Consider the following 12,795-nt stretch of genomic DNA (forward strand, 5'->3'; position numbering starts at 1 on the left):
CATGAATGCCATGTAAAAAAAAGAATCCAGTTTTGTAATATGTTCTTATTCACTTTCTTGGTAACAATTTGATGATAGGATTCTTGCAAGGTCATATCTGTGTGTTAAATATGACATAGTCTAGCAGCTAGTTCACCTGGCTAAGCATGAAAACTCAACTGGAACCCTGTGAAACCAATTCCAGGAAGAAGTCTGGTCCTGTAACTACCAGAACAGTCAAATGTTTTTTTTAGAAATGCTCTTATTCACATTCCTGTCTAGATTTAGTTTACAAGACTGATGCTAATCTCATACCTGTAGTTCAAAAATGTTAGGTCTTCACAACATTAGGTCAACAGTAAGTTAGCTTAGCATAAAGACTAGAAACAAGGGGAAACAGCTGAAAGTCTAGGATGTTATTTTTGAGAATGGTGTGCCACAGACAAGCTCAGCAGTCTTTTGATCCAAGCCTCAAAAAGAAATCAAATTTGCAAAATATATATTTCTCGTAATTTCTATTCGAACTTGAACTGACCATGAACTGAAAATGTCGAATGATCTCCTGCTGAAGGACTGTCTTAGGCAAGATGATGTTTCTCTGTGACACTATTGAAAATTGTGTGATAAATCAGTACACAGCACGTCTTTATGTAGAGACCCACCCTCTCTTTTATGCATCTATCTCTGTCTCCTATGGATGTGAAGACTGGATCAGTGCCAAGCAGCTGCCACGAGCAAAGTGTCCGTGTTGTCAGATCCCCCCATTAAGATATTAACTCGTCAACGAGGATGGAGTATGCTGTTATTATCAACCACTTAAAAGTTTTCTTTCCATCCATTGTGCATCAATCCGCCTGTTATCAATCATAATGAAACTGAAGTGTTTGTGCCCTGCCCTTCTCAAGAAGGGCGCCGCAACTTATAGTATTGAGCTGGTTCCTGTGGTTAACAGCACAGAGTGAATGAACAGGGCTGTCAATGCCATAATGGGCTGGAGGACACTTGAGCGTTGGAGTGGATGTAATATTTATTATGCTTTCCTCCACATTAGCAGCACTTTATGCGTCATGTGTTAGAAATTCACTGTTTCACTAAAAGTGTGTTTACATGTTTATTTTTTATATCCAGTAAAAGGCAGTGGTAGACTAAAATCTTTGCTCTTGACATATACTTCAGTGTTTCTATATGGTTCTGGATAGTGGCTATTTACTCAGAAATCCATTAATACTAATAACGCAGTAATGTGATGGATTATAAACCACACATAGGAGATATTGCATAGAGTGTCTTTTCTTTTTAAAGTCAAAAGTACTGATTCTTTTTACTGCTTTTCTTGAAGCATTTCCAAGTCCAAATGTGACACTGATCCCCTAGAAAGAATAGTTAGGTCTTTTGTTTCCTTCTTACCTTCACAGCTTTAAGGCACCTGTCTCTCTGTCAACGAGCGCAACCTTGAAAGTTTCTTACCTCGTCCCTTTTCTTTGACACATTTGTCTTCCTGTGTCCATTCAAGAAGTTACCGTACTAAAAGTCTTTTTCCACATCTACCACTTTCTGTAAACCGTATTTCCATGATAATTTTTGAAACAGGCAGATTTCTAATCTCACTGAAGAAGATCCAAAACTAGACAACAACAGTAAGTACTTGGCCATTAGATTTTTTGTTTCTATTCTGATTGGTTTACTCAAATGATAATGTGAGATTGTCTATTTTCAGCGAAGTCTGCCCTCGTAAAACAAAAATAACACAAAACCACAAATATAGCTCTCTCAATAAATGTATCAGGGTCGCTGCAACCAAACGGTGTCTTTCTTTCACGCGGCACAGTGGAAAAAATTCTGTCTTTGAAAATGACATTTCAAAATCTGTAACCAACAAAAATGCCACATACACTGTAAGACGTCTCCTATTTCACTCAGAGTTAGCGCGTGTGCTTTGTTAGGATGCATGCGCAGAGTTTGACAGTTGACATCATTCCACAGTGAAGATCAAACATCCCAGTGAGGTAACGATCAGCAAAATGACTAAAAGGGCGCCTTTACCGCTCGAACGGAACCTCAAAGCAAAATGTGCTTGAGTGCATACGAGTGCCTATGCACCATAAAGCTGTAAATGTGGCAACTGGAAATGACACGTGTTGTCTCTTAGCTGCAAATGGGTTGTATCTTCTGCGACCTTTTTTTAGTCGCAGACAGGCCGTGAATGCACCAAGCTGCTTGAGACATTAACGAAGGAAGTAGTGATTATGCACAAGTGATCTCTTGTTCCTTGTCACTCTTGCAAACCATCTGCATCCAGTTTCATTATTTCTCAAATTCACCGTCATCTGCCTGTCAAATTACTTTTACTGAACGTGGATACTTTCTAAAAGTTGTTGAAATAAATCTAAATCACTGTTTGCTTTATTCAGGCTCTCTCTAACTCCCGGCCACACACACGTTTCCACTACTACTACTACACCCAGAGAGAACAATTACATCAGCCACTGACCTAGAAACATAAACCCCCCCGATGACGTTTTTTGGAGTGGTAGATTTATTTATTTATCTATTTATTTGTCTGCAGAGATTATGCTGTGCAAACAATTATTCTGTGAACCAAAAAAACAGTGTCATCATTGCAGCCCAAGGAAAGAGAGTTCTAATATACGCATGCTTCCTAGGAGTTCTGACACGCAGATTATTTGAATATTGCTGATATGGTTGGGATCATGCGTTTGGCAGCTGGAAGAAAGCTGTCCAAGCACAATGGAGGCGCTGACTTTGATTTTGGGAAGATTTATTTTCTTGTTTTGTATTCTAGCACTGTACTCTGTTGGATTTGTGATGCCTCCAAGCATCTATAGTAACTCTGCAATAAATATATATTTAAAAAAAAAGTGCCAGTAGAGCTATGCAATAGCTGTAATATTATTACCACTGAAAATACTGCTTAGTATTGTAATACAAAGTCTGCATTCATTTATTCACTGACATGATGTTTACATTCACATGAGTTCCTTTTACTATTTTACCCGATCAAGGTAGCATGAACTACCTATACAGTTTAGAAGTCAAGCATCCTAATCTTTTGGGTTTGGGTCCCTCCTGTGAGAAATAAACAACATCTTGATATTCTGTGGAAAGATTTTCAATTTTATTTGGGCTGAAATGTTGAACGTTTGAACCTCTTTAGAGGTTGCTTATAACTTATAGACATTTCAAACATGATGAGGAGAACCAGCTGAAAACTGTTGCAGCTGGGAAGCCGTGATTTATTATTTTGCGTTTGTACACAAAACATTTGTATTTAGCTTATTTGTGCATTTTTCATTGTAAAATCTTAATGTGAAAAGCAACAAGTAACTAAAGTTGATAAATAGTGGGTAAAACGTCAATATATATATATATAGTAGCATACAGTTCAAATAAGCGACTGAAGTAGAGTAATTTAGTGAATGTACTTTGTTATTGACTTCCACTAACTGTAGGCTGCATATTCAGTCTGCCTCTGCCTCTTAAACAGAATATTGAGCTCTTCTCCATTCTGCCTTAGCAGTCAATGGTTATCACACATTCAGTGTGTCATGCTGAGAGGAACAATATTGCAGTTCTAAAGAAAGACCTGAAGGGCTAATCTTTCTTTTTGAGGAACTGACGCTAAACCAGATTATGCTGTGATTCCTCTTTGGCAACATAGCTTCATTCTCTTTCATCTGCATTGACAGCAGTAAAAATCTATCTCCTCTGGCTTCTTTTTTTTTTTTCTTGTTGGCACCGTGTTGCTCTCCCTTGTATATTGTGCCAGTAACTGACAATGCTCAAACCACAAATCTATGTATAGATTGTCACCAAGAAGTCTTTGCTTTTCTGGCAACACTGTGCAGAGGTTGCTTTCCCTATTTCAATGAGTGCAAAAAAAAAAAAAAAAAAAAAAAAAAAGACAGCAGCTTTCCAAATCTTGAAACACCCACCAGGAATATTATCAGAGACCTAATTCACTCTGCTGGAGGCATGCTGGGTTCTGACTCTGCAGCAACACTTTAGTAATTCCTATGAGGTTTTAAAAGGACACACTGAAAATGCAGATTTAAGATTTAACAAACAAAAAAAAAAAAAAAAAAAACTTCCCTTCAGTTCAGTAGATGGTTGAAATGTTGCTGAAAGTCATCTGTGACCACTGCTCATGGGACCAAAATGATGTGGTTAAAAAAGTAAGGAAGTAAGGATCATTGAGATGGAACAATTAACCCCAGTTTATTCCCTATCAAGGCCAACCAACACCTTAAGTTCACTCACACAAGAAGGGGTGCTGTACCTTCATATTTGTCTCTATAATGAAACAAATGAGAAATTAAATCGAAACAGTTTATGCAGAAACACGTTAGAGAAAACTTAAGTGGTGTCGTTGTAGTTTCACTGGTCTGCAGTTTATTTACAGAAAGGTAAGCGCCCCCTCTAGTGGCTAATTCTGGACATTACAAGTGGAAATATGAGACACAATGATAACCATGCTGCTAAAAGTTGCAGTATTTGTGTTGTCAATACATAACCCGTGTGCTATGCCATGACTAGCGCTCACGTCACTAATAATGTTTTTAGCAGAAGCTTTAACTGTCTCAACTAAACACCACGTGTTTATGGCCCATGTGTAGTAGCCACATTGTGACACAGAGGGGCGCTGATGTTGTGTGACGCTCCAACAAGGCCGCACTTTATGTCCTCTCTCACGATCTCTACTAACCTCAGCAGGAACTCAACAACACCTTTTATGAGCTGCTGATCAAGCAGAACAGCTCCGTGACTGGGGTGATACTGCAGAGCTGCACCTGACTGCAGCGTGTTGATTTAATACAAAGGCCTTTGTCTCAGGCATTTTTTTATATATATATATATATTGGTTGATAGCCAATCTAAGCAGTCTTAATGGTATGATGTGATTTGTATGCTCAGTGTCTTTCCTTTTGCCTCTTTCGCTGTGTGTTATTTAAATCCCCTTTAAGCATCTTCATAAATGCTGAGCTCAAATGTCACCAGTGTTACTTTGTTTCCCAAGTTCAACTCAGGGTTAATCCCAAATGAGGATATTACCATGAATGAAAGGAGAATTAGTTAAATATAGCAAGAGATTTTAGCACTGCTTGAATAGTGTCTATTGTCTGCAAATCTAATCTAATCACCCTACTCCCGTTAAACCTTTTCTTGTAGTCCAAAAAGTGAACAGCCTACATAGAAGTAAGTCTAGGTAAATAAATTAAAGCAGGAGAGAACACATTTGCTTGCAGTTTAATTTGTCTTGTGACATTTGTTAGTGTTAAGTCTAATTATTGATTATTGATATTTTGCCAGTCAGAAAAGGTCTTGTTACTTTATCATATGCAACATTAATGTGTGACGTGAACACCAAGCTCGTCATAATGACTGGATATGCTGCTTGAGAAAAAGCCTGCCAATAGTTGACTCACTCTATTGGCAGCGGTAAACAGGAGCGTTTGCAGAGCACTCGCAGGAGAATCCATTATAGCACATAAGCGGGGCAGGCTTCACGTGCCATCATGACGTGTGAGCAAGACAGCAGATGTCTGGCCCCGTTCCCAAGTCTACTACACCAAAGCTGAGGGCCTTAAGGAATTTAGAAATCCAGCTTAATGCACACATGCCAGCATAATCCAGAGCAAATCCTAAACTTTTTTTTTTTTTTTAATTTCTGCAAACGAGCCATTGTTTCTCTGTCTCTGTCTGACGAGGTATCAACAACAAGTGCGTGAAAAGGCTCAGTGGAGGAACTGTGGTCCTTATAGGGAGCTAACCCGGTGATTAGCGCAGGTAGAGTTCCTCACTCCAGATAGAGTTTCAGTCATTTGTCACGGTTGTTAGCAGGTCATGCGTGCATGCACACAGACACCCCATGTACATGTGCACACACACACACGACAGAATATACATACAAACTCAAATCTGCATGGAGAGTACACACCTTTGGACATTTGACATGCAAATCATCTCACACAGATATACAGGCAGCTTTGTGAGGCTGTACTCAGGCAGCTAAATGCTAATGTGATCATAATGCTGATTACATCGACACGCTGATATTTAGTGTCATCTGAACTATGTTTACCATCTTATCGTAGGGTGCTAGCACGCCACCATTTGCTTGCTTGTTCTGGATGCAAAGTGCAGCTGGGGCTGCTTAGATTTTATACAAATCAAGATACTGGACAAATTCCATTCTTGCAAGTGGACAGGATGATAAGTGTGGGCAACTGGACATGACCTAAATCACTGAGACATCCATGAGATATTTCCATTAAAACCACAAAACTGAACCTTGTGCTAGCACTAGAGAAAATGTCAGGAGATTTCTGAAGTCAGCAGACACAGTTAATGTTTGTACTATTTCAGTTTGGATCAAAATGACAGACAAGCACTGCCATCAGATGGTCTATGCTGCAATCGTGGCTAGAAGGTCATTGTCATTTTCAAACAGTTGCATTGCCACAATGTTATGTCATGTTATTTATCAGGCTATGTTTTCATTAAAGAATGACATTTCTGAGATTCAAGGTAATCACTGTGCATTACTAAACCACAATCACAATGAGTGAATGGATGCATTTCACTCGTGCCTTTGCTGTTTGTTTAATTTCAGGTTGCGCAGAGAATCATTGTCTCCAAGAAGGCCGTGCAGCAGGAGCTGTAATCATCTGCAGGCATATTCTGCGTCTCCATGGAAACGCACAGCAGCCGTAGGAGGAGTGGAGCCCACAGGAGGGGGGGAGCAAAGTGATGTCTAAGAGGTGCAGCTAATAACTGAGCCTCATGTTGGTCCCTGACAAGAAACAAAGGCAGGAAGAGAGTGGGATGCTTTACTGGCCCTCTGTGCTCTCTGTTGCTGTGCTGCTCTGTGTCTCCTCGGTCTCAAACACACACTGCACACACACACTGTAATGAAACAGGCCGTGCATAAGAATGCTGAGAGGTCACTGAAAACAAAAACAGGATGACAGATACAATTTATCTGACCTAGAGGTTTCCATCTCAAAGCTGCGAGCAGACACAATGCAGGCGTGCGTCATGAATGAGGGTTTTGTAGTATGCTAGGAATTAGGTATCTGAAAATAAGTGTCTCTGTTGCATTACTGTGTCTACACTGTGAGTGATTTATAGCTGTGACATATAAAAAAAACAAAAACTTCTGTGACAGCGCAGAGAAGTGCAAGATTTATCTCAGGCAGAGAGGTGTTTGAGCCAAATGAGAACTAGTTCTTCAACTAAAGCACAGATGAGAAAGAAAGTGGTGTCATTTGTTCTGTGGGTATTTGCTGATAAAGCAAATTTTCCTGTGTGAACCTCAAATGCCAGTATAGAATTTCATTTCAATCCGCCCGGCAGCTGCTCGGATAGGCCTATTTTATTCCGGACCAGCTGCCAGTTACTGGAGTGGGAGACCAACATCACCATCCCTAGAGCCATAGTTCATGGCTAAATATAATGTGGCATGTGGTTAGGGAAGCAGTAGCCTAAATCCGAGTCAGAAGGGACTTTGCATGAGTGTGTACCATGTTAGATAGTAGATACATTGTTAAATGTGTGCTTGAAGGTTCATCATTGACCTTGTATGGCAGCAGAATTAGCACAGGTCACACTTCCTAGAACATTTCATACTTTTAGAGGAAGCGCATTGGCCTTCATCAGAAAATGGAGTACCAGCTGCTGAAGAAGGTCATGACATGAGACTGAAATTTCCAGAAACTTAACTTATTTTGTCACTGCATGTTATTTACTCAGTCAGACTGAAGTGAAAATCCAATTCTTTAATGGCTATTTATGAATCTCTTGTGAAGTACAAGGTTTGCAATGACAAACAATACACAGATACACGAAGATGATTTGTGTAAACCCACGTTTTAAATTTGATACAGCTTGTCCAAGCTTGATTTGCATGTACAAACATAAAACAACCTTCCTGTTGTATTATCAGTGGATCTACTTCTTACCTTATGGGCCAATGCAAAACTATTGCAGGTTGGGCTGCTTTCCAACTAGAACCTCTGTATTACCGAAATAAAAGGTCATGCAAATAGGTAAATTTTACAGTAAAATGCTTTGACCTATCCATGCGCGAGACAGTATTATACATTTGACATCTGCTACAAGTATAAATACTCTATATAAATAAAGTTCATAATAGATAACAAATGTCAGGTCATTTGGATGATACCACATTAATCTTCTCTCCTATCATTTTTTTTTCTGATATATAAAACATGCAAAGGTTTTCTTATCCTGATCATAATTATTTAAATAAGCCTAAATATATACAGAATAAGCTGAAGAGAATAAACAATAAAATCTCTGAAATTCCTTGTGGATGTGTTATAGAAAATTTGTCATGGTTTCAATGAAAGTGTTTAGTTTTTTATGTCCATTGTATTTACTTGACTTTGACGTGTTATTCGTCTAATATGCAAAATAATGGCACAAATATTTTAAATTAAAATAATTTTTTGCCCTCTGAGAAAGTCACAGTTGTTCAAGTGCATGTAAATAAATCTCACATCCATTCTAGGAGTTGTTGCAAGGTAGGTTTACTTCACTTGGCTCGTTTAGAATCTATTCTGAGTTGATTAATTAATTTATTGGTTTGCTTATTTTACAAGTGGATATCTGATATCTACTGACAGGCCTATGTATAAAGCACATGTTTTAGAATTTTGGGTGTATTAGTCCATGCAAATTATATATTGTTATATATATTCTATATATTCAGTACGTGTTTTAGTCATTTAATCAGTATACAGCAAAGGTCTGGTGGAATGCCTTTAATGCCCGCCGTAACTTTTAAGTTAGTTGGTTAAGATGCCATCTGGAGCATGCTGGGCTCCAGCTACAACAACATGGCTCTGTTGTTGTGGAGCCCAGCGTGATGACGTCAGCAGCAAGGTGAGAAGACTAACGTGAACGGTTAACGGAGGGAAGACTCCCTCATCTCATTTCATCTCTTCTGGCGTCTACTCTGTTTGTTGTTACCGCTCACAGCAAGACTCGCCTATGTTATTTTACTACATGGAAAAAGCCTTTATTCACGCTCGGTCGGGCCTTCGCACACCGGGGGCGTCGACGGTGTCTTCAAATGTGAGTAAACTGGTGTAGTTATTGGAGCTCTTTGTTTCCAGTTAGCTATAGCTTCCCTTTGTACACCTGTAATGTTAAATGGGTGCAGATTAATGCTGTCATACACACGATGCTCCGTGCATTAGTAATATTATAGGTTTTATTTTTGTTGTTTGGTGTTTTAATTTCGCCTTTTGACTTTCTTCTGCTGTCGGAAAGCGTTTCTGGTTGCTAGGGTCTCAGGACCTGTTACTAAGGGCGTTTCTCTGTCTGCACGTGCAGCTCTACAGAGCCCTGTTCGGCACAGTGACGGAAGTCAAGTCAAAATATGCCTTTAAATGTGAGTTTATTACTGTAACTGTTATAATCGATGAATCATAGTTCCGCCGTAAGTGACGCCCGCTTTTAACGTCGGTATTACCAATATTGTTTGTTTAGCATTTAGATCGCCATACTAATGCTATCTGATGGACGAAGTATGAAATGACACCTTAAACATATTTATTGTATTTCTATGACCTGCTATTAAATTCACATTGACTTGTCAAAACATTAGGTAACCTACACCTGCGAAAACGTATACATTCAAATACAATGCTCATCTTATTTTGAAACGACGTAAGAAACGTGAAGCAAACAGCCTTTGTGTTCTCTGTTATTAGTCCTTGCCCACTGACCAAAATTAAACAGTCAAAATTACAGAAACAAGTGTCAGTAGAACCTATTACAGTTCAATAGTACAACAAAACAAAGCCTCCAAAATGAAAACATGCTTGATTCCACAACTTGCTGTTAAATAAATACTGAATATCTTAACCTTCATGAAGCTAAGATTTAGTCCTGAACTGTTTTAGAATGCATTTATTTTGACTAGTGAACCTAACAAACGGACAACTGATCGTCTGTAAGTGCATTAAAGTAACTGATTAGCCCAAAACAAGAAATTTTTTTCCAGTTGTCCTCATTTAACTCATTTAATAGTCTTTGATCTGTCTTTTTTTCCCCTGTTTAATACATCAGTACTGCGATGAAATGCTTGACTGTCATTATCTTTACGTTGGCTGTTATATTTTACATATAAGGAAGTTTAGGAGTTTTATATTGCTGTAGATTGGCAATGAGCTTTGTAAAGAGGCTGTAAATTTGGTCAAGGCTTTTTGAGGTTGTAACAAAATTGAGGTTTAAATGTTTGATGTATTTGATCACTATCACTAATGTATGTGGATGAGAATTCAGGGCAAGTGTGAATGTTATAGGTTAAGTCAGTACAAGAACAGTACAAGATGACTTCATATAATGTTAGCATAGTATCTGAAGAGCCAAATGCTGTCCACTTTCAAGTCTAAATGCCAAGAGTCAGTGCAAAGTACTGCTGCTCTTGTAATCCACTTTAGCTCCATATGGCGAAAGAGAGAAGTTATTCCAGCTTTCATTGCTGGTAGCTTAAGCCCTGAACACCTCAGAGAGGCAGTTTCTGTGTTGATGCGAGGGACTTAACGCAAAGACACTTGTTTGTTTTGGTTGACGCAATGGAGCATCTGTTTCTCAAAGAGAGAATAGGGATACACAGTTCTGTCAAAGACATGATAAATAATAAAATAATAGACCTGTGACTGCCATTAGCCAGTGATGACAGAGGACAGGCAGTGTGTGTCAAATGGCTCATTGAAAGAGACCTGGGCAAGGAAGCTCCTTATCATTAGGGAAGATATGGTTACACACTGCAGATCATAACAGGGTTGTAATTGTTGTTATGATCATTTAAGTTTAGGGTTTCAATAAAACATGCTCACAGCCTACCTTGACAATGATACGTGTGTGCCAAGTGGTAGGTAAAAAAAGAATTTATTGTCACGTGTGTATTATCTTTCCAAACTAAACAGGCCTGTTTATCTTTAAGACTTAATAAGAAATCTTTGCTCACTTCTGTGTTAATGTTAAAGCTGCAGGCCCTGCTGGGACATACCTTGAGTGATGCATCAATATATTTTTATGACCAGATAATTAAAGCTTCAACTCATTTGCCATCTGTGCTTTCAGAACAAGTTCAGCTGCCCCATCCAGATGAGTTAATGTCCCCAACTTTTCAGCCATAAGTAATGATGATTGGAAACACCCACGTCACTGTGGGCATGATCCAGGAATTTAATTGCACCAACCAAGCTCTGTGTATGTATACAACGAATATCACCCATGCATGACTGGTGCATTTCATCCAGTGAAACACTGTGTACTCACTAACGTGTTCAGCAGAGATTGACTTTGGCATTTTTATTGGTTTGGGTGGAATTGTGTTGTGGTTGTTGGATTAAACACTAACTTGTATTAGCTGCATGGGCTTTGTCATTTGATGATACAGTTTGTCACCTCCTGTGTCCCTGTGTGCTTTTGTGTCTTCACAATAATGGACTAATACACTTTGTTTTCGACTGTGTGTGGATATGAGTGACGTGCTGTTGCCATTCTCACTGTCACCAGTTGCTTGTGAGTCAAGCCATCTGGAGGAATTGTTGGGTTTGTGTGAAGGCTGCACTATACTGCAGTTTAATTAATTTAATTTCCATTTTATTTATATATCATCATAACAATACATATATATCTGACAAACAAATATCTGGCCAACAAAGATCAACAAAAGAATGTGTACATTTTTGTTTTATCAATTTCAACGCACTTGTACCGTACATCCTTCCTCCTCTGTCATCATTTGCCCTCTTTTCTCTCCTCATGATTTCTCCCTCTCCTGTATACTCTGACACTTTCCTGTCCTCCCTTCCCCTCCACTCCGCACCGGCTCAGTGCCCCGCTTGCCAAGAGGTGGCTGAGCAGGCCACGAGGCTGAGCTAACTGTCACATGCCATCTGCAGGCTCACATGAAGACGTGCCATTGCGATCTGCACTCTCCTTTTCCTGCGGACGTATCTGTGAGCTAAGGAGGATTGTCAGATAAGGCGAGAAAGCGCTTGACTTGCCAGGAATGAAAGTCAGAGAAGATTCAAGTGAAGGGAAAGAAACGTAGGAAGGAGAGAGTGAGGTGATTTGACCATTCTTACATGGAAAGTGGTTTTGGTGGATTCAACCAGGAATAAAATCAAGATGAGAGTGATTAATGGACAGCATGGGAGACCTCAGAAATTAGTGTTGACATAACGGAACATAATAATAATTTGTGTGAGCAGAGAGAGCTGGAGAGAAAACCAAAATGCCAAATGGCATCTCTGTATGCTGCATAATCAGTGTCGATCTGGTCAGAGACAGACTGAGTCTGAGAAGTGGGAAGACTGCCAAAGATTTGAGATGCCACGAACGTAAAGCAAAGAATAAGCTGCTCCCGCCATATATCGCACAGTAAACTGTAACAGAGAAGACTTGTGTTCTGTTCAGTATAACTGGACCAGTTTTGAGAGTGGAGCATTTAATAAATGAACAACTTGATTGCATCCAGGAACGGATTAGATTGACTTGAATAAGGATTGCCAGACTAAAACAAGATTAATGTTGGGATGTTTATTTTTGATATTATTAAATGGTATAAAGTAGACAGAGGCCTTCATCCATCAGGGCTCCTAAAGTAGTTTTTATGCACTTCATTAACAAAACATTTTTGCCAATGAGAAATCTATAAGGGAACTTTTCGCTTTAGCTTGGTTGTTCATATATGTTCCTAGAAATACTATATTTATTTCTTAGGCCTAGCATTATAGACTAAACTCCGTCCAG

This window comes from Mugil cephalus, chromosome 4 (assembly GCF_022458985.1).
Source record: "Mugil cephalus isolate CIBA_MC_2020 chromosome 4, CIBA_Mcephalus_1.1, whole genome shotgun sequence".
In the NCBI taxonomy this organism is placed as follows: Eukaryota; Metazoa; Chordata; class Actinopteri; order Mugiliformes; family Mugilidae; genus Mugil; species Mugil cephalus.